A 20,435-nucleotide genomic window follows, 5' to 3' on the forward strand; every position below is an offset into this window, starting at 1 on the left:
GGCTCAGAGATTAAGAGCCCTTGCTGCTCTTCCAGGACCCAAGTTTGGTTTCCAGGACCTACATCAAGTGTCTGGCAATGGCCTGTAACTCCAGCTCCAGGGGATCTAGCACCCCCTTCTGGCCTCTAAGGTCACCTGCACACTCACATGCATACGCACGCACACATGCACCCACACATGTGCGCACTCACACACACCAGCATGAAGATAATTAAAAACAAAGCATGTATACATATAAAACGACATGTGCAGAATTATGGAATTGTCATTGGTGACAATATAACGTTGGAAACAACAGGATTGAAATGTTACCTTAGGCTGATCAGAGAAGGTCTGTGGCTTGTTAAGTGGCACAGCAATTAAGTGGTGGTCCTAGGACTCGAACTTAGCCCTGTGGCTCTGCAGAATGTGTTCTCCTTGCTCATCTCTTTCTCTGCTAGATCCTAACTGGCTTTTGCATACTATCCAACCCCAGTCTAGACACAGCCCCTCCACAGGCTTCGTCTAGACTGTACAAGTTCTCAGTGTTTTAAGAATCTGTGATTCCACCTGACGATAAAGATTATACCAGCTATTCATCCATTTTAAGATGTTTATTTATGTATGCTATGTATTATGGGTACTTTGCCTGCATGTGCATCTGCACACCAGAAGGTGGCATCAGGCGGTTTTGAGCTGCCCTGTGGGTGCTGGGAATTGAACTCGAGACCTTTGTAAGAGCATTATGTGCTCTCGGCCACTCACCATCTCTCCCGTCCCTTCTTTCTTTTAAAGCAAAGGGCACTGGCAGCCAGCAGTGGCTTGCTGCCTCTATGACAAGATGCTGAAGCAGAGTAGTGAATAAATTGTCAACCTGTGGGCTCTTAGCACCTGCTTCTCGGCTTGGCCCCTGCCTGGCCCTCCTGGGCATTTACAGAGTTTGAAACCTCAGCATCTACCAATCTGGGTCATGACCCCCTTGGTGTCTGTCACACTAGGAAAACCCAGGTCCTAGGTGCCCCCTGTGCTGGTTCTCTTTTTGTGCGGAGAGGAGAAAGAGGAAGGGGTAGTGAGGGAAACTTAGAGGGCATTTACAATTGCCATGGCAACCAGAAGACACTCCTTCAACAACAATTTATTTTCTCTCATTTCTGGGGCCGTGTCTAAGCCCAAGGGCCCTGCATGGTTTGGTTCCTGGTGTGGGCTCCACTCCTGCCTTGAGGGTATATTCGTTGATTCTGGATTCTCATACGGTGGGGACAGAGCTCTGTGTCTCTGGCTATGGGGTGAGTGTATGTGTGTGTGTGTGTGTGTGTGTGTGCATGTTAGAAACTGACACCAGGTGTCTTCTTTTTTGTCCAGGGTGTATTTTTGTGTACATGTGTACACATATGTTTTTAGGGATGTGTGTATGCATATGTATGCAGGTGTATGCATGTTAGAGATTGACATCAGGTATCTTCTGCTTTGTCTACTGGATATTTGTGTGTGCATGTGTGCATATGTGTTTTTATGCATGTGTGTGCATGTTAGAGATTGACATCAGGTATCTTCTGCTTTGTCCACTGGGTATTTGTGTGTACATGTGTTTTTGTGTGCGTGTTTTGGGTTCACCTATGTGTACACCGAGTCCAGAGGTTGGCGCTCTACTTTGTTCGCTGAGACAGTGTCTCTCAGGGAACCAAGAAATCACTGTTTCTGGTAGACCAGTTGTCCAGTGAGTGTTCTCTGCCTGTCTCCACAGCTCCCTAAGGCTGTGGTTACAAGGGCAAGCCACCACACCCCTCTTCTACACCAGTGCTGTGTTGCTGAGGTGCTGCATGGCTGAGGTATGTTGTGGGTATGAACTCAGGTCCTCATGCTTTTGTTTAGCACTTCAGCCACTGCGCCATCTGTGTAACCCACTTACCTTTCTTTTAAAGACAACGTCTGCTCTTTGGTAAATGAGGGCTCCATTCCTCAGTTCATCCTTGGCATCTCCTTGAAGGCTGTCTGCCAACGCAGTCACCAGGTAGTTAGGGCTTCCAGGACGACTTGGGAGCAATTTGCTAAGTCACTCCATCTAACTGCAGGTGAAACCCGCGACCCAGACCATGCCTTGCCTGCGGATTCTGTAAACACCTCGCACAGCTCAAGTTAGCACCAGTAGGCACCCTGCTGCGTAGTTTTATGCCCACTTGACACACACTCAGGTCATCTGGAGAGAGGAACCTTAATTGGGAAAATGCCATGACCAGATTGGCCTGTGGGTATGATCTTGATTAATGACTGGTGTAAAGGAGGTCAGCCCACCATGGGCGGTGTTGCCTCGAGGCAGATGGTTCTCAGGTATGTAAGAAAGCAGGCTGAGCAAGCCAGTAAGCAGCATCCACCCCTGCCCTGGGCTTCCTTTATGATAGACTGCTAAGCTGTGGGCTGAAATAAATTGTTTTCTGTCCAAGTTCCTGTTGGTCATGATATTGATTGCAGCAGTTTGAAAACAAAGCAGGACGGCTCCTGACACTCACAGTATACCGAAGGAGAAGGGAAGGACAATGAATTGCAGGCCTAGCTCACGGAGCATGGATCTGTGTGTCAGCTGACTTGACTTCTGAGTCAGGTCTCAGTATCTTCGGGTAGGTGACATCAGCGCTAGGACCCTTAGTTGCCTTCTGTGTAAAAATGGGGTCAAATGATATCTACAAGTTGAGTTACTGTTTGGATTTTATGACCCTGATCGATGTAGAGTCTTGGCAGGGTTGGTGGTATATAATAAATACTTAACAGGTGATTAATTACAATATTATTGATTTGTTTGCTTTGTGTGCGTGCGCGCGCGCAAGTGCGCACGCTCCCTGAACATTTGGAAGTCAAAGGATCACATTTGCAGTTGCTTCTCTCCTTCCACCATGTAGTTTCCTGGGATTGACCTTGGGTCCCAGACTTAGCAGCAGGCTCCTTGACCCACTAAGCCATCTTGCTAGTGCCTGTGATTCACACACACACACAATTGTTATTTTGCAGCAGTCAGGGGACCTAGTAAGTTCTAAGATCCCTCTGAGCTTTCACCTTACTCCCATGCTAGTGTCAGGACAAGGTTTTTAGATGTCTCCCACGGTCCTGGGGTTATCCCCAATATGGTGTACAGAAGGTATTTCTCTCCCTCTCCCCCTCCCCCTGCCCCCTCTCCTTCTCTCTCTGCTTTTTGACTAGAGGTACCAGGTACTTTCATTGGATTCATAAAAGGGTCTGTGACCTCCCTAAGCTTCTAGAACGTGAGGGTTTCCATGGTATTCCGGGGTGACCCTGAAAGGGGGAAGTTTGATACTCAGGAGTGTGAGGACGACAGGAAGACAGATTTGAGCCCCGAGCTGTAACGTAACTTTCAGAAGAGCGAGGCAATCTAAGGCTCACAATCAGCTCCATCAAAGCAATTTAGTGGGGATGTTCCTATCTCTCAGCCATGGGCAGTTCCACAGGGAGATAAAATTTGATGGGAGTAGCAAAGACTCTTACGTCCTTGGCAGAGGTCAGTGCTGTTTTCGGAAAGTGTCGGTGAGCGGAGCAACTGGGCTGTTCCAGAACGAGGCCCTAGGCTTGACCACTTGTCAAGACACACAGGAGGCCTTGGGGATATTCACTGCAAACTGGAGGCCTAAAAATTATGGTCAAAAGCTGTGATGGCCCAGAGTCCCCTTCCAAATTTTAAAGCCAGGCTATATCCACCACAGGCACCTTTGATGGCTGCCTCTTTTTCCCTTCTTTGCGCATGCGTGCGTGCATGGCCTCCTCAGGAACCAACCGCTTATTATTATTACTATTTTTTGAGATGGATCCTTTGGCTCTAGGCTAGCTGGCCCACAAGCTGTATAGATGTACTGACACTACCCCTGCACTGTGATTACATGCACGCACACACCTGTTCTTTTCTTTTAACCCCTTAGTGTACTTCCAGGGTTCAAAGCCTAGGCCTCTCTTTGTGTGCAGCAAAGCACTTTACCAACCAAGCCATCTTCCTAGCCACCGGTTGCTTCTTTCTTAGACCTGTTTGTCTTAGACGCAGAACACAGATGTCCAAGAGCCAGGACAGGGCCGCAGGAACTGGGGGAAGAGAGAACAGGAAGGCATGGGTTAAGGTGGACCCTTTCTGTCCTAGCAGCTTTTAAGAGTCAAAGTTTCAGTAGGTGGCTCTGACTGACCTGGAACTCACAGAGATCTGCCTGTCTCTGCCTCTCAAGCACCAGGATTAAAAGTGTACACCACCATACAGGGCCTTGAACATATCTCACAGGGATGAATTTGTTACTGATTAAAATAGATAATCAACACACACACACACACACACACACACACACACATGCACGCACACACGCATGCACGCACACAGGCACCAAGATAAAAGTTGACGGGAGACATTTTGCAGTTGGAACCATAAGGTCAGAGTTGCAGAACAGAGTTACCCAAGCTGGTCTTTTGCTTATGGTACCACACGTGGATACACTGGGGACTTCCTCAGCTTCAGGGCAAAGCCTCTGTTGTACTTGGCACAACACAAGAGGTTCCTTAATGTTCAGTCTAAATCCCTTGAGGCCAGATATCCCCAGTCAGCCAGAGTCTTGAAGCGACAACTCAGCCACATCTTACATTACCCTTTCTTAACAATTTCAGCCGAACGCTCAGGGCTGAGGTGGGTTCCTATTCCGTGGGCTCTTGTGCACATCTCAGAGGTGAGTGGCTCCCTCTGAAACAAAGAGGTTCAAAGCCATTGGGGTCCTGCTCTAAGATGGCTTTGCAGGTGCTCCTGGGTCAAACTGGGCATGCTCCTCGGCTACCTACTGCTGTATTTCTACACTTATCTCTTTCATAGGGAATAATGCCAAGGCCAGTGACGCCTTAAATGCTGTCTGTTCTGTGCTAACACATAGAACTTGGGTCTTGTCTTAATGTTCTATTGCTGTGAAGAGATACCGTGACCATAGCAACTCTTCTAAAGGACGACATTTAATTGGGGCTGGCTTATAGGTTCAGAGGTTCAGTACATTATCATCATGGTAAGGATCATGGCGCCTTGCAGGCAGACATGGTTCTGGAGTAGCTGAGAGTTCTATATCTTGATATGAAGGCAGAAAGACACTGTGAGCCACACTGGGCGTAGCCTGAATATAGAAGACCTCAAAGCCCACCCCCACAGTAACACACCTCCTCCAACAAGGTCACACCTACTCTGATAAGGCCACACCCACTCCAACAAGGCCACACCCACTCCAACAAGGCCACACCTCCTAATAGTGCCATTCCTTATGGCCAAGCATTCACTCACATGAGTCTATGGGAGCCATACCTATTCAGGTCTGGCTGAAGCTACAGGTCTTCTGAGCTCAGTTTATCCTGAGCTAGAAGATGAGGTGGAGAGCAAGGAGGAAGGAGAGAGTCCAAAGGGCCTGCATGGAGGATGCTCATGGTGTGTAGGGTGCTAATCCTGATTGCCTTGTTAGTAACAAGGGGAAAGAAATGACCATGAAAGCCAAATGAACGACGAATGGCAGGGGGCTGCCTTGACACGGAAAGCCAGGCTGCTAATAACCCTTTAGTGGGGGGTGCGGGGGGTATGAGGACAAAAACTCTGACTGGTTAAGAAGGCCCTGGAAGATTGCTGGTTTGGGTAGTCAGTCTCTCTGTCTGTCTGTCTGTCTGTCTGTCTGTCTGTCTGTCTGTCTCCCCCTCTCTCTCCCTCCCTCTCTCTCTCTCCTACCTCCCACCGTGGAACAGTACAGTGTGCAGACTTGGACTTCCCAGCCTCCATAACTGAATTTGTTCTATATGCACCAGCCTGTGTGTGGTCTTCTGTTATGGCAACACACAGTGGGTGGAGTGCACCACACTCTGCTTGGTCCTCTTGCAAGTGTGACCCTCCTACTTCTTGTGTGTTTCTCGAGGCGTGTTGTAAACGCTGGATCATACAAGACAAGGCTAGCAGCTGTTTATCCAGTGCTCACATACTGGGTTTGGTGCTTGGCATACAGAAGAGAATACACCAGATCGGAACGCTTGAGACATTACAGAGAAGGGTATTTGGGTCCAGTTATTCCAAATATGACAAACTGCCAAGTGGAGACTTCTGGGGTCTGAGAATTGTGTGAACCCTAGAATCTGCACATAAAAGGTGATGCAAGTCTGATCCCCCTACCTTCCAGCTCTCCCTAGACCCCTACGTCAAGGAGGGAAGTACTGAGAACCAGTGGTTCGGCAGCCAGAGGCACCAGAGATCTTTACTGGGGTCTAAATCAAAGCTAGACTCAGAAGAGTCAGTCCTGAGCTCAGTGTGGATTTTACAGGTCAGCGAGGCTGAATGGGATCTGGGGCTGGTGATAAATTACTGTAGCTCTCGCTGGCTCTGCCCAGGCCACTGTTGCTTCAGTGTCTTTATTTCCCAAGAAGCTGGGCTCCACTAGGATAGGGCTCCATCGTCTAGTAGTGAGGTGCTATATGGCCTTTTGAAGGGCTGCATGTCTGAGCTGGGGGTCCCTATGGTCAGGGATAGTCTTCATCTTGGAAAGTGGTTAGGAGGAGCTGATGGGGAGATCCTCAAAGCAGAGGCAACTACATCCCCACTTAGAATCCTGCCTGGCACCAACAAACATCAGTTGAACAGGCAGATTAGCTCCCATCCTCCATTCTCTCTGAGTGATCTCCTCCATTGCTCATTTAGTAAGGACTCATTTCTCGCCACCCAGGCTCAGGTGTAGAATGGGGTCACCAGAATATCAAACAATGGAGGGAAGGGGTAGGGCATATCTCAGCTGGTACTGTGCCTGCCTAACATTCGTGGGGCCCTGGTTTTCATTCCCAGCATTCCACAAACCAGGTGTGGTGGCGCATGCCTACTGTCTCAGCCCTCAGGACACAGAGGCAGGAGATTCAGAGTTCGAGGTCATCCTCAGCTACACAGTTGTTTGGAGGCTAGCCTTGGCCACGTAGGATCCTGTCTCAAGGGAACAAACAACAACAGAGAAAGAAGAAATAGGTGGTAAGAGTCCCTTCTGGAGAAACATAGACCTACTTGTGTGAGCAGAAAATCAAAGTTCTATGGAGGAAGAGGGACCATGAAGGCCTTGTGGGTAATGATCTGGTCATAAAATGGACAAAGAGTTGAAGGAGTGTGGTGATTTGGTGACCCGTGAACAAAGAGTTTATGTCCTCTAGAAACTTAGCCTCACTTTAGGAAAGGCCAAGTGATATGGAAGTCTAGAGGAGCACTCCTTTAGTTATTTGGGTTCTGCAGTGCTTCAAACTGGGCCACCCAGGGATATGGATCTGATTAGAGTTATACGAGTACCCTTCAGTTAGTTCTAGCCTCTGGTAACCACAGGACATTGAACTTCCTTCAATGTCATGGTGGGCAGGCCCTGCACAACACCAACTATGGATGGCCAGCAAGAGTTTACTCTGAGCCACTTGCTATGTGAAGACAATTCTGTCTTAAGGGTTACGAAGATGAAGAAACCAATGGTTGAGGCCAAGCAACTTGCTCTGGTCACACAGTCTGTTCGCGGGAGAGGTGGGTATGGTTCTGGGAATGTAGGCCTCAACCTTTCTTCTAAGTATCAACCCAGACACTTTCCATGCAGCAGCAGCTCAGGGTTAATTTATGATCTAAGAGACTTTGTGTGTTCTTCCTGAGCTTTGTGCGAGGTGGCACTAAACTAGACTTCCCAGTTTCCTTTCAAGAACAGTCACAAATGTCCCACCCTTACCTGATGCCAGGCTCCAATGCACTCTTGTTCTGTGGATCTCAGACTACTCTGTCCAATCTCCCTCCCAGCCAGTCTTTATTATATATAGATATTTGCCTCAGATCCTGAGCCATCAATCCCTACAAAACAGGCTCCCATGGCCTGCTGCTTCTTCCTCTCAGATGATGTTTGAGTAATTTATAATTGTAGTTATGAAGAGGACCCATGCCAGTTGGAAGGATGAAGTCTAAATCCCAGTCCTGACCCTGCAAGTTTTAAATAATTTATGTGTTGCAGCAAAAAGTACAATAAATGGACTTATTAACACCCATATTATAAATAACAGCTAAGGTCACTGTGGAATTTTGTAGTATGGTCGGTCTTGACGGTAAACTTAGATTTGGTGAGGGATGACCAGGAGGCAGAATTCATCCATGGATTCACATCTGAATAGGCTGTTGGGAGGTGGGGTCTGGTTGGAGGACATGTGCATGTCCTTGGGGGCTCCATCTTGCTGTGCCCCTTCCTGTTACTGCTTCCTGCCTACTAGGAGACAGACAACCACCTCTACCATGCTCTCCTGCTGCCACAGTGTTCTGCTATCCCTGTGAGGTATAGGACTGTGGGCCAAAGTCTCTGAAGTCATGAAGCTGAATAATTCTTCCCTCAGCTGTTCTGTTCTTGGCTCTGAAAAACATTAGAGAGTTAAGCTCTTCAGTGCAATATCTTGTAAACACTTTCACATCTAATGTATAATCCTCCCTCCTGTGACTGTTCGTAAGCTAGAGTCTTATGCTGGGTAACAGCATATCTGGCTTGGTAAATAGAAGGATATGGCAAATAGGATGTCCTATTGTTTATTGTGCAGGCCTCCCTTGCAGCTAGATGTGACCCAGCTTAAGAAGACAGGGATCCAGTATCATCTATCCTTGTAGTCTTATCAAGAGAAGGAAAAACAACACAGTCCGGCCATCTTTCCTCTCCCTTCCTGTCTGCAGAGGAGGCAGCCATCTTGAAATCCTAACACAACAGCAATAAGGGACACTAGCATCCTCAGAACAGCAACGCCCCTGCGCTCCTGACAGCTGCGCCGATGCCAGCATTCACCTACTTCTGGAATATCACAGGGAGATTGGCAAGTCTGTCTAATGCCATAGTTGTTTAGTCTAATTTGTTATTTGTAACCAAACAGACCCAACTGATGTAAAATAATTTACTGCTTTTTTATTTGCAATGAATAAATGGGTCAATGACCCCCCCACACACACACACATACAAACCCCAGGAACACAAACATTATCATTTCAAATATGCTTATGATAAAAATTAGATGCTTTGATATGTCACAGCCCTCAGCTTAGGGCTGGACATACCTGTTCCAGTCTTGGTCTCTTGGTATCAAGGAAAGAAGGAAGGATGGTGGGTGTTGAGTCACACATCTACTTAGCAGTCATCTTAGTACAGAGTGACAGTCCGTGGTAAAGTTTAAAAAAGAACTTGATTTCTTTCTCTCTTGATCCTTGCAGCAACTTACAAGGTCTCATTATAATTCAGAAAAATATACAACCCTTCTCAACCCCTCCCCTTATTAAAGCTAACATTACTGCTGATTTTGTTTTTGTTCTTATGATTCCATACGCCTTCCTAAACAGTTACACACACACACTAAGGAGATTTTTGTTTTGCATTCTAAGCAGATGGTGTGAGGTACATTGCCCTTCAATGTACAATGCCCTTCCTCGTCTATATCTGTCTTAGAGCTATTTCTATGGTGGTTCAAACATCTGTCTTTAAGTTCTCAGTGGTTGTTGTGAGGGGGAGTGCTCACTGTCAACTTGACAGGATCCAGAGTCTCCTGGGGGATGGGCTTCTGGGATGCCTGTGGGGAATTATCTTGATTACATTAATTGACCTGTCCACTATGGGCAGCACCATTCCCATGGCTGGGACTCTGGACTATGGGATGGAGAAAGGGGCTATGTCAGCACAGTGCAGCAGCACTCTCTGCTTCCTGGGCGTGGATGTGATGTGACCAGCTTTTACTTCCTGGCCATGTTGGGCTACACTGCGAACTCTGAGCGAGAGTAGACCTTTCTTTCCTTAAAGTTTCTTTTTATGGGAGTATTTTATCATAACAATAGAAAATGTGTAACCAAGCTGTGCAGTGAGGAATGATTTACTAGGGGTTAAGTAAGTTCAAAGTCAAGATGGGTCACTTTACATGATAATGGTCTCTCTGTCTCTAGAAGAACCAAGTCAATCAAAGAAAGAGAATGACTATGGTGGCCTTTAAGGACCATACTTAGCCTGAAATACTGTTTGTCTTTGGCTCCCTGGGAGATGGGAAATTGCATCTTTACTGTCTTGAGCATGAGGTTGCTTAGCTACTCAACAGTGGCTGATCACGCTGTGTTTAAAAAAGTCAGGATTAAATCAATGATTCCCCGCGGATGACTGAACCATGAAAACTCAGGTCTGCAGGATACTGATATTTTTGTGGATTTCTTCTTGGCAAGTTTGGCTGCAGTCTAGGCAAGACACATTGCTAGTGGAGATCGGGGTTGCTGATGTCTTGGCTTTGAACGAGCAGTCTCTGTGGTAGCAATGCATGCCCAGGAGATAGAGGAATGTGTGTGGCCCCTCTTCCCCTCCAAGAGGTCCAATCTATATCCTACCCTGGCGGTGCAGCTCACTGAGCACTTCATAGCATGCACAAAGTTCCAAGGTTGGTCCCCAACATTATAAGAGCAATCCAACTCAAGATGGTCAGTCTACTACACAAACAGTGTGGATGGGTATATTACCTGGTATGGTGGTTTGAATATGCTTGGCCCAAGGAGTGGCACTGTTTGGAGGTGTGATATTGTTGGAGTAGGTGTGGCCTTGTTGGGATAGGTGTGGTCTTGTTGGATCAGGTATGGCTTTGTTGGAGTAATTGTGTTACTGTGGGGGTGAGCTATAAGACCCTCATCCTCTTCCTTCTCCTGTTTGCCTTCAGATGAAGATGTAGAACTCTCAGCTCCTCCTGCACCATGCCTGCCTGGATGCTGCCATGTTCCCACCTTGATGATAATGGACTGAACCTCTGAACCTGTAAGCCAGCCCCAATTAAATGTTGTCCTTATAAGAGTTGCCTCGGTCATGGTGTCTGCTCACAGTAGTAAAACCTAACTGAGACACCTGACAAAGAGAAGCAAAGTCAGCCATTATAGCAGGTTGCCCCTTAGCTGACCTTAAAGAAGGAGGTTAGCCTGGATTGCCAAGACAAACTTAATACAATGGCAGAAGAGTTCAATGCTAAAGAAGGAAGAGACAGCTAGTGTCAGAGCGGTAGAACATGATAAAACTACATGGCCATGACTCTCCCCAGATCCACAGGACTTATATCCTAAAGCTTAACAATATCCACTAAAGGACATCGCTCTCAGTCAGACTCAATACCCCTCTTTATAGGAGAGAAGAATTGTAACGCCCTGTTTACCACTCAGAAATGAATTTCCACAGATAGTATAATCCATACATGCATAGAGAGTCAAAAGATGAATACAGCACTCTGACAGTATTGGGAGAGGGAAGACGCTGAAGTTGCCTGTAATAAGAGGGTTTATATCTCTCAGTGTGTCAACGGCAGCACGGGACTACACAATAAAGCACAGCATCGCAGCCGGATAATTGCTCCAATCTATAACCACCGTGGCTTTCACGGCCAGGAGAGCAAGCTCCTACAGATGTGCTGTGTCTCTAGTGAAAGATGACACTAGTAGCTAGCCCCTCAGTGGTCGGTTTGCTGAGACACTGTATAGGGCTCATTGACATTCTCTACCCAGCAAAGATTAACCCTTTGCTTTTTAATGCCTTTGAGTTCTTGGTTTGCAGCCACGCCTGATGATCTGAGTTCAAATCCTGGGACCAATGTGGTGGAAGGGGAGAACAGATTCCCACAAATTCTCCTCTAATCTCCAAACATATTGTTACACACACACACACACACACACACACACACACACACTCACAATCAGACATACACAGAGACACACACAGATACACACATAGACACACACAGACACACACTTAGATACACAGTCACACACAGTCATACACACATACTCACAAACAGACATACACACAGAGTCATACACATACACACTCACAAACACACACACACACACACACACACACATATATATATAGAGAGAGACATACACAGATATACACATGCAGTCATACACACACACACACAGACATAAACACACAGAGACACACACACAGTCTCACACACACATACTCACATACAAACACAGACCTACATGCAGAGAGAGATATACACAGACATATACACATATAGTCATACATGTACACACACACTATATATACATATATATATGTATATATATATATATAGAGAGAGAGACATACACCAACATACACATGCAGTCATATACACACACACATATACACACACACATACACACAGAGAGACACACACAGTCACACACAGTCATACACACACTCATAGAGAGAGACAGAGAGACAGACAGACAGAATGACAGACAGACGGACAAGTGTGTATACACAAACACATTTACTTGGTTGCAGCTCAGTACAGAGTGCTTGTGTACCACACATACCCAGCACTGAATAAGCCCTAGATTTTTTTATGGATGCCAATGTTTGTTGAACACTTTTGTAAGTGCCGTATGACTGGACCTGAAGCCCAGCAATGATCTCCACTCCCTCCCTGTGATTCCCAGAACCTCCTTGGGAGGCGCCTTTGCCACAGCCTGGACACTTGGGTCCAGGATGTCTATGGATCTCCATTTGCTCCCAGTGGGATTTATGTGTTTTGAGTTTGTCTTCTCACCTTGGCTTTTAACCTGGAAAGGCTCTGGGTGTCCCTGTCTCATGGAAGGGAATTCGTACAAACGTGAGCTCTGTCAGAAGGAGCAATTATCTACCTCAAAATTCCCAGGAATAATGTATGCAAAATGGCTTCAGGGGGCTCTCAGGTCATTGGAAGGATTAACGGGCCCGTATGTGCAGGGAGCACCAAGTCAGGCGCTCCAATGCCCTTACAATAACTCTGCCAAGGAGGGAGTATTGACAGGATCATCCCATTTTACTGATGGAAAACTGAAGTCCAAGGTCAGGGAAGGTTAAGGCAGCCTGGCTCCAGATCCTGCGTGTCTAAGTGCTCTGCTTTGTTGTGTAGTGGTCTCAGCATACTTAGTTTGGTTCAGCAAAGTACTTAGCAGAGCACTCAGTACTTAACACTTGCTCAGTACTTTGGTTCAGCAAAGTACTTAGCACAGCACTCAGTACTTAACACTTACTCAGTACTTTGGTTCAGCAAAGTACTTAGCACAGCACTCAGAATATACAACCTCCCCACGTCCCAGTCAGTGGAGTTTGACTTTTCTCCAAAAAGACTTCCCTAGAGTTTACATCTAGCCTTCTTTGGACACAGAGAGAAACAAGGATGGATGGGACACTTCTGGAAGTAGCCCAACCTCTCCTGAAAAGATACTTTGACAAATATTTTCATTACCAACATGCCTTTTTGTGCCTGGGGTTTAGTGCCATGAGCCTGATTCTAGCAGTGGCCCAAAGCAGGCAAATTTAGCCTTTTCCTCTTCTGGAATCAGCACCATGTTGTATATAACCCCAGTGTTTATTCATTCACAAGCTACAGCAGGGGAGTGGCGGTGCAGCTCCTGTCCCCCCCACCCCAGGACAGCATAGTCTCACAGTGCAGGATCAGAGAAGTCCTCTTGAGTCTTAGCCCTGTTGTTTACTAGCTTACTGAGTAAGCCTAACAAGTCAAATGTGTCCTGCCTTCATTTCCTCCCCCAACACAGAGCCATAGTATTGACTGACAGCTCTCTTGGATTGAGAGACACTTGGAGACTTGACAAATCCCACTTGCGGGCGTGTTTGTGATGGCATTCCAGAGATGATTTGATTGGCAGCCGGGATACAATGGGGAGAGAAGACCCGCCCCATGTGTGCATGACACAGCTCCACAGGCTGAGAACTCGGGTGGATGGGAAGAGGCAGAATGCACACTTCTGAGTAAGAGGCTCCATAGTGGCTTCCATCACGGGGATGTCAGAACCCAGCCTCTTCAGCCTTTCAGTGTGCACTGGCACCAAGAACATTCTCAAGACCTCCCAGGCCCCCTGCTTCAGACTGAGTGGCTGAAAACAACAGAAATTGATTAGATGTAGCCTGAAAGGACAGAAGTCTGAAATCAAGGTGTTCTTCTCGGGTCAAGGGATTCAATCTCTGCTACATAGTCCCCCAGCTTCTAGTGAGAAGTCATTCTGAGCAGATGGTCACTTCCCTTTCTCCCTGTCCCCTCCTTCTATTCACCCCTCTCCCTGTCCCCTCCTTCTATTCACCCCTCTCCCTGTCTTCTCCTTCCTGACACCCCCCCCCAGTCTTTCTCTCCATTCATAGACTTTCTCATTTTCTCGTGGGATGGCATTGTCTTGGCTGGATAATTTAACCTACCCTCACTTGAAATAATTTGTAGAATCTAAGTGGCCAGGTTCCACCCCAGGGTCCAGGGAGGGAAGATCTAGCTGATCTAACTGGACAGAGGTGCCTTCCACTATCCATTCACTATTGACTGAGAGGTGTGATGTGGAAGAGGGCCGGCTCTGGACTTTGTAAATATGGCTGGCAAGGCTTTCCCTGTGAAGTTAGTGGTATACAGAATGTCTCAGTCAGGGATTTACTGCTGTGAACAGACGCTATGACCAAGGCAACTTTTACAAGGACAACATGTAATTGGGGCTGGCTTACAGGTTCAGAGGTTCAGTTCATTATCATCAAGGTAGGAGCATGGCAGCATCCAGGCAGGCATGGTGCAGGAGGAGCTGAGAGGTCTACATCTTCACCTGAAGGCTGCTTGGAGAATACGGGTTTCCAGGCAGCTAGGATTATAGCCCACACCCACAGTGACACACCTCCTCCAACAAGGCCACACCTCCCCCAAAAAGGCCACACCTCCCCCAACAAGGCCACACCTACCCCAACAAGGCCACACCTACTCTAATAGGGACACACCAATCCAACAAGGCCACACCTCCTTCAACAGGGCCACCTCTACTCCAACAAGGCCATAGCTTCTAATAGTGCTACTCTCTGGTCCAAGCATATACAAACCATAACACACACACACACACACACGAACTCACTCTGCAGATCAGCCTGGCCTGAACTCACAGATGTTAAGCAGTGTCTGGTTATTAGTGATATTCTTAAAGAAGGTCAAATATCGTTGGGGATTTAGCTCAGCGGTAGAGCGCTTGCCTAGGAAGCGCAAGGCCCTGGGTTCGGTCCCCAGCTCCGATAAAAAGAACCAAAAAAAAAAAAAAAAAAGGTGAAATATCAAAGAGATTCTGAGTATTTCTTGGCTAAGGACTGTGCATGCATGCATGTAGAGGCCAGAGGTCAATGTCTGATGTTTCTTATTTTCCACCCTATTTTGTAATGACCGTCTTTTGCTGAACCTAGAACTCACAGACTTAGCTACTGAGACACAGCGATCCTCTTGACTCTGCCTCCCCAATAGTGAGATTTTATTTATTGTTTTTGGTTTGGTTGGTTGGTTTTGTTTTTCTTTCTTTTTTTTTTTTTAAAAAAGACTTATTTATTTTATTTATATGAGTACACCGTAGCTGTCTTCAGACACACCAGAGAGGGCATCAGATCCCATTACAGATGGTTGTGAGCCACCATGTGGTTGCTGGGATTTGAACTCAGGACCTCTCTGGAAGAGCAGCCAGTGCTTTTAGCCTCTGAGCCATCCCTCCAGCCTGGTTTGTTTTTCTTAACGTGGGCGCTGAGGTATTGAACTCCTGCTCTCACATTTGAGACTCAATCGCTTCCTTTCCAGGTTTATTCCCCAGCGCAGACATTTATTTGCCTTTCACAGATGGGCAAATGGAGGCTCCGAGCAACAGAACGACGCTCCTTTCCTACGCGGAGAATGAAGCCTTCCCCCACCCTCCCTCCGGACTGCAGATTCCCAGTGAGCTATCTCCAGACTGACTTGGGCTTTCTCTTCGGCTCTCGGTGGACAGGGGACTCCGTGCCTCACTCATCCTGAGCTTCACGTGTCTGATAGCGATTGGGATCAAGTCGGTCTGATCACTTAGCTATGCTGGTCACACCCCGTATCCCAGAACTGTGTTGAAAAATGCAATTTGTAACATCCCAGGTGGAAAATTTCTGATTCTCTCTGACGGAGAATGCCGAGGAGGATTGGTCTCTAGTCTAGCGGAAATATAAACATCGGTTCTGAGAATAAAGGAGGTAGGTGTAGGGGGGAATGAGGTCCTGGAATTGATGGAAAGCTGTTGGTTTGGAATGTCAAAATTAACCAGGACTCTCCCCGTCACTGCCTTCCCGGGCCGTCTCTATGGGTTTCTAAGACATGGTTTTAAATCCTCTTGCTGCTTTTTTTTTTGACCTGGAAAAGAATGCAGATTGTTAGGTACTCTGTCTGTAAGGTTTACACACAGGGAGAGTTTAGCTGTTGGGGACTGATGCGCTGCTCACCAACCAACAACAGTTTTATGTGTGCACTTGACAGACGGGCCCAAGACCCAATTGGGACATGGCCCAGTCTAGCACGGGGTAAGCCCATCCTCCGCTCCTGCTGTTAAGGAGAGGCTGTTTGTTGCTAATTCCAGCCAGCAGAGGGCGCTATGGACACAGCTGGTACACTTTGGAGAGAGGCCTTTCTAGAAAGGAGAAACTCTACTTCAAAAATAATTTACTTTTATTTTATGTACTTTGGTGACTTGACTGCATGTGTATCTTTGTGAGGGTGTCAGGTCCCCTGGAACATGAGTTACAGAGAGGTGTGAGCTGCCATGTGGGCGCTGGGAATTGAACCCAGGTCCTCTGGAAGAGCAGCTGGAGCTCTTAACCACCAAGCCATGTCACCAACCCCGGAAGGAGAAAATCTTAATCGTAATGAAATGCCACACCGAGAGGAAGCGGGTTGATATTCTGAAGTGAATTTTATTTTTTAAGATTTATTTTTATTGTTTTTTCTTTTGTAATTACATACGTGTGTGTGCATGTGCCTGGGGGCGAGTGGGTATTTTTACACACGAATCCAGGTGCCCTGTCCTAGTTTGCTTTCTGTTACTTTGATAAACACTATAGCTCAAAGCAACATGAGGGAGGAAAGGGTTAATTTATTTGGCTTACACTTCCAGGTTTCAGTCCACCATCAAGGGAAGCCAAGGATAGAACCTGGAGGGAAGGGTTGGAGCAGAGGCAGTGGAGAACGCTGCTTGTAGGCTCTCTCAGCCGCCTCAGGCTCACATATAACTGACATCTTATCAAACCTGGGTCCACTTGCTAGGGATGGTGCTGCCTGCAGTGGGCCCACTGGGCCTTCCTCTACCAATTAGCAACCAAGAAAGTGCCCCACAGACATGCTCACAGGCTAATCTGATGGAGGCAGTTCTTCAAGGTGCGTCAAACTGACAGCTAAGATTAGCCATCCCATGTCTGTGGAGTCCGTAAGACCGTATCAGACCCCCTGGAGCTGGAGTTGCAGCCACTTGTGAGCCACCAAACATACATGCTGGGACCTGGTTCCTCTGAAAGAGCAGTATATACTTATAACTGCCGAGTTATCTCTCTAGCCCCCCAAAACTTATTTTAAATGACCAGTGTATTTGACTCTGGGCACGAGTCCGCTGGAGTTGTGTGGTAAGCCATATTAGTCCCCCTCCACCAGGGAGAGCAAAGGAGAATCTTCAGTTAACAGGATCTAGGGGGAGGAGTAACTGGTGCCTTAAAGTATGTTTCATATACCACCAAGCACCATGCTAGACGCTTCCCATATGTTATTTCCCATTGAGCAGTCCCAGGCAGGAAGCTGAGGCTCGTGAACCCACAGGTGAATGAGACGTAGTTTAAACAGCAGAATGTGAATCTTAACTGCAAAGCCCAACACATTTAGCTTCAAACAATAGTGTTTTCCCAGATGTAGCTTAGGGAATCAATAACTGGGAATTGGGGGAGCCATGATAGAGTGGTCCTCCCATCCCAATCCCTTGGACACTCATGTTCAGTATTAAAGTCTATGTGCCTTTTGTGAGGTTGACTTAGGAGGCTACTTAGTGGTCTTTGGCATTGTAGGGACACAGATGAGGCAGAACTGCCCCTCCCCCACCCCGTGTATTTATTTGTTCCTTCTGGTGCTCAAAAGGAGAAGAGGAGATGGGTGCTCAATAGGAGATACGGCATTTCCTCCCTGGTGAGGTCTAGCCCCCAACACCTGCACAGGGGGCTGATGTTAAAGAGCTTAAATGTGTTTCACATTCATCAAGATAGTATGTATTTATATATGTATCTATGTATGTATGTGTGTGTCTATATATGTATGTATCTATGTATGTATATATCTATATATGTATGTATATATCTATATATGTATGTATATATATCTATGAATGTATGTATCTATGTATGTATATATCTATATATGTATGTATATATATCTATGTATGTATGTATCTATGTATGTATATATCTATATATGTATGTATCTATCTCTATATATGTATGTATCTATGTATGTATGTATCTATATATGTATGTATGTATCTATGTGTGTATGTATGTATCTATGTGTGTATGTATGCATTTATCTATGTATGCATGTATGTATGTATCTGTATGTATTTATATATGTATGCATCTATAATGTATATATCTGTATATGTTTGTATGCATGTGTCTATGTATGTATATATGTATGTATGCATGTATTTATTTATTTATTTATTTTTCGGAGCTGGGGACCGAACCCAGGGCCTTGCACTTGCTAGGCAAGTGCTCTACCACTGAGCTAAATCCCCAACCCCTGTATGTATTTATTTATTTGCTTATTTATACCAGACTTATCCCCCCAGGTATTCAGCATGCGCCCTCCCAACCCCCCGCCAAGCAACCACAATGGGTAAACCAGGCAATGCGGGGAGGTAGTTCAGAAAGCAGGATGGACTCAGGGGAGGGGTGAATGGGGCATTGCATGGCCATAGTCCATTGCTCTAAGCTGTGTGCCGCCACTGGTGCGAACTGGGGCTGTGTTGGGTGGAGAGGGAGCAGAGGTCTGGCAGGTCAAGAGATACTCAATGCTGATTCCAAACCAGGAAGGCACTAGTCCCTCCTCCTGGAGCCTCAGAGAGAAGATACAAAGTAATGTCGTGGACAACTTCAGTGATAGTTTCTGTTGGAGGTGTGTGCACATGTGTGTTTACATGTGTATGTGTGTACATGTATGTGAAGGGGTGGTCTACACCCCCATGTCATGGTGCACATGAGGAGAAGGTCAGAGGACAAACTTGAGGGAGCCAGCTCTCTCCCTGTACCATGTAGGACCCAGAGACAAAACAAAGTCAGGCTTGGTAGAGAGTGCCTTTAAGCTTGCTGGCACTCACACATGTGCATACACCTCCAACGAAAACTGTCACTGAAGTTGTCCGTCCACTTTATTTTTCCAGACTGGGCTTTTCACTGAATCTGATGCTCACCAATTCTGATCAACTTTTCAGGTGGGTTCTGAGTGAGTCAAACTTAGGTCCTGAGGCTCTCAAGCTAAGCATGTATCAACTGAGCCATCTCCCGGTTCCCCTCGGGGGCAGTTTATAGTGAACACAGATTGCATTTTGTCGTAGTGTATTGTTGTTATTTACATTTTTATTATTTATGGTAGATACACGTGCATCTACGTATGAGCCTGAGGAGTCAGAGGTATCGGATACCTGGAGCTGGAGTTATAGGCCGTTGTGAGCAGCTGCTGTGAGTGCCTAGAATTAAACACAAGAACAAAGCATGCCCATAGCCATGGAGCCATTTCTCCAGTCCTGCCATTGTGTGTTATGTTCCATTAAAATGAGGTTAAGAAAGCCGGAGTGTCCTGGAGATGGATGTAAGTGGAGGGGGTATGCGAGAAGAGCAGCAAAAGAAGTAAATGGTTTGTTCTGTGCTGACGTCATTAACCCCACCCACTCATCCCCCCCAACCCAGTCAGCATCATTAGGAAACAGGCAAGGAAGTCTGTTCTACTCCTGTAGATTACACACTTAGTATGAACATCTAGGTCAGGTTTGGGAGGGGAGTTTAATGCTGTACGTTGTCTAACAGATTAGTAATGTCTCGCTCCAATCAATGGGATGGGAAGCTTTTGAATCACTGGCTAAAGTGAAAGCGTGCTATAATTGATTAGTGATGTCTGCCTGGGTAAGCAGCAGCAGGCTTGGAATTTGCCTGATCTAAAGACCCTGGCTTTGAAGGACACCATGGTCTCTCAGCTGTCTTTTGGTTCATGACAAGTTTGGTTTTTCTTACTTGGTCTCTTTTTATTTTGATTTACTTCCTAAATTGGCCAAATATAATGCTCTACAAGGCATTGGAAGGGAGCCTGCATATACACCACTGTGTCTGCCTTCCAGTTTGCCTTTAGCTGTCTGTGGCAGCAGAACATATCAGAACAGCCTCTTACAACACAAAATGGGAAAAGGGCTGCCAGAGTGCTTCAGGCAATGGTATTAGCTAGGAAAATTGGGTTTTGACGTTTCTGAAGCTCTGGTGTCTCCAAACTGGGACAGGTTCTTCATTCTCCAGGGTTTTCATCTCAGGAGTAGCAGCATCTGCCATGGGACCTGCCTCTTTTCTCTTCTCCAGCTCCTGTGGTCAAACAGGTGTGGTAAA

The 20,435-nt window shown here is 46.6% G+C and overlaps 1 long non-coding RNA gene across 2 annotated transcripts; it reads left to right on the forward strand.

The window, feature by feature from the left end:
* Window positions 1-3,261: 3,261 nt before the first annotated feature.
* On the forward strand, window positions 3,262-19,630 carry LOC108352460 (uncharacterized). 2 transcript variants are annotated; one of them, XR_015634967.1, is made up of 7 exons: window positions 3,262-3,487; window positions 6,809-6,985; window positions 8,560-8,826; window positions 10,690-10,784; window positions 15,631-16,010; window positions 19,226-19,276; window positions 19,438-19,630. It is a non-coding gene; the product is annotated as an uncharacterized LOC108352460 (long non-coding RNA). The 2 variants fall into 2 exon arrangements; XR_015634968.1 differs by lacking the exons at window positions 6,809-6,985; window positions 10,690-10,784 and having other exon boundaries at window positions 3,282-3,487.
* Window positions 19,631-20,435: the final 805 nt, after the last annotated feature.

The sequence above is a fragment of the Rattus norvegicus genome, chromosome 12, assembly GCF_021556685.1.
Source record: "Rattus norvegicus strain SHRSP/BbbUtx chromosome 12, alternate assembly SHRSP_T2T, whole genome shotgun sequence".
In the NCBI taxonomy this organism is placed as follows: Eukaryota; Metazoa; Chordata; class Mammalia; order Rodentia; family Muridae; genus Rattus; species Rattus norvegicus.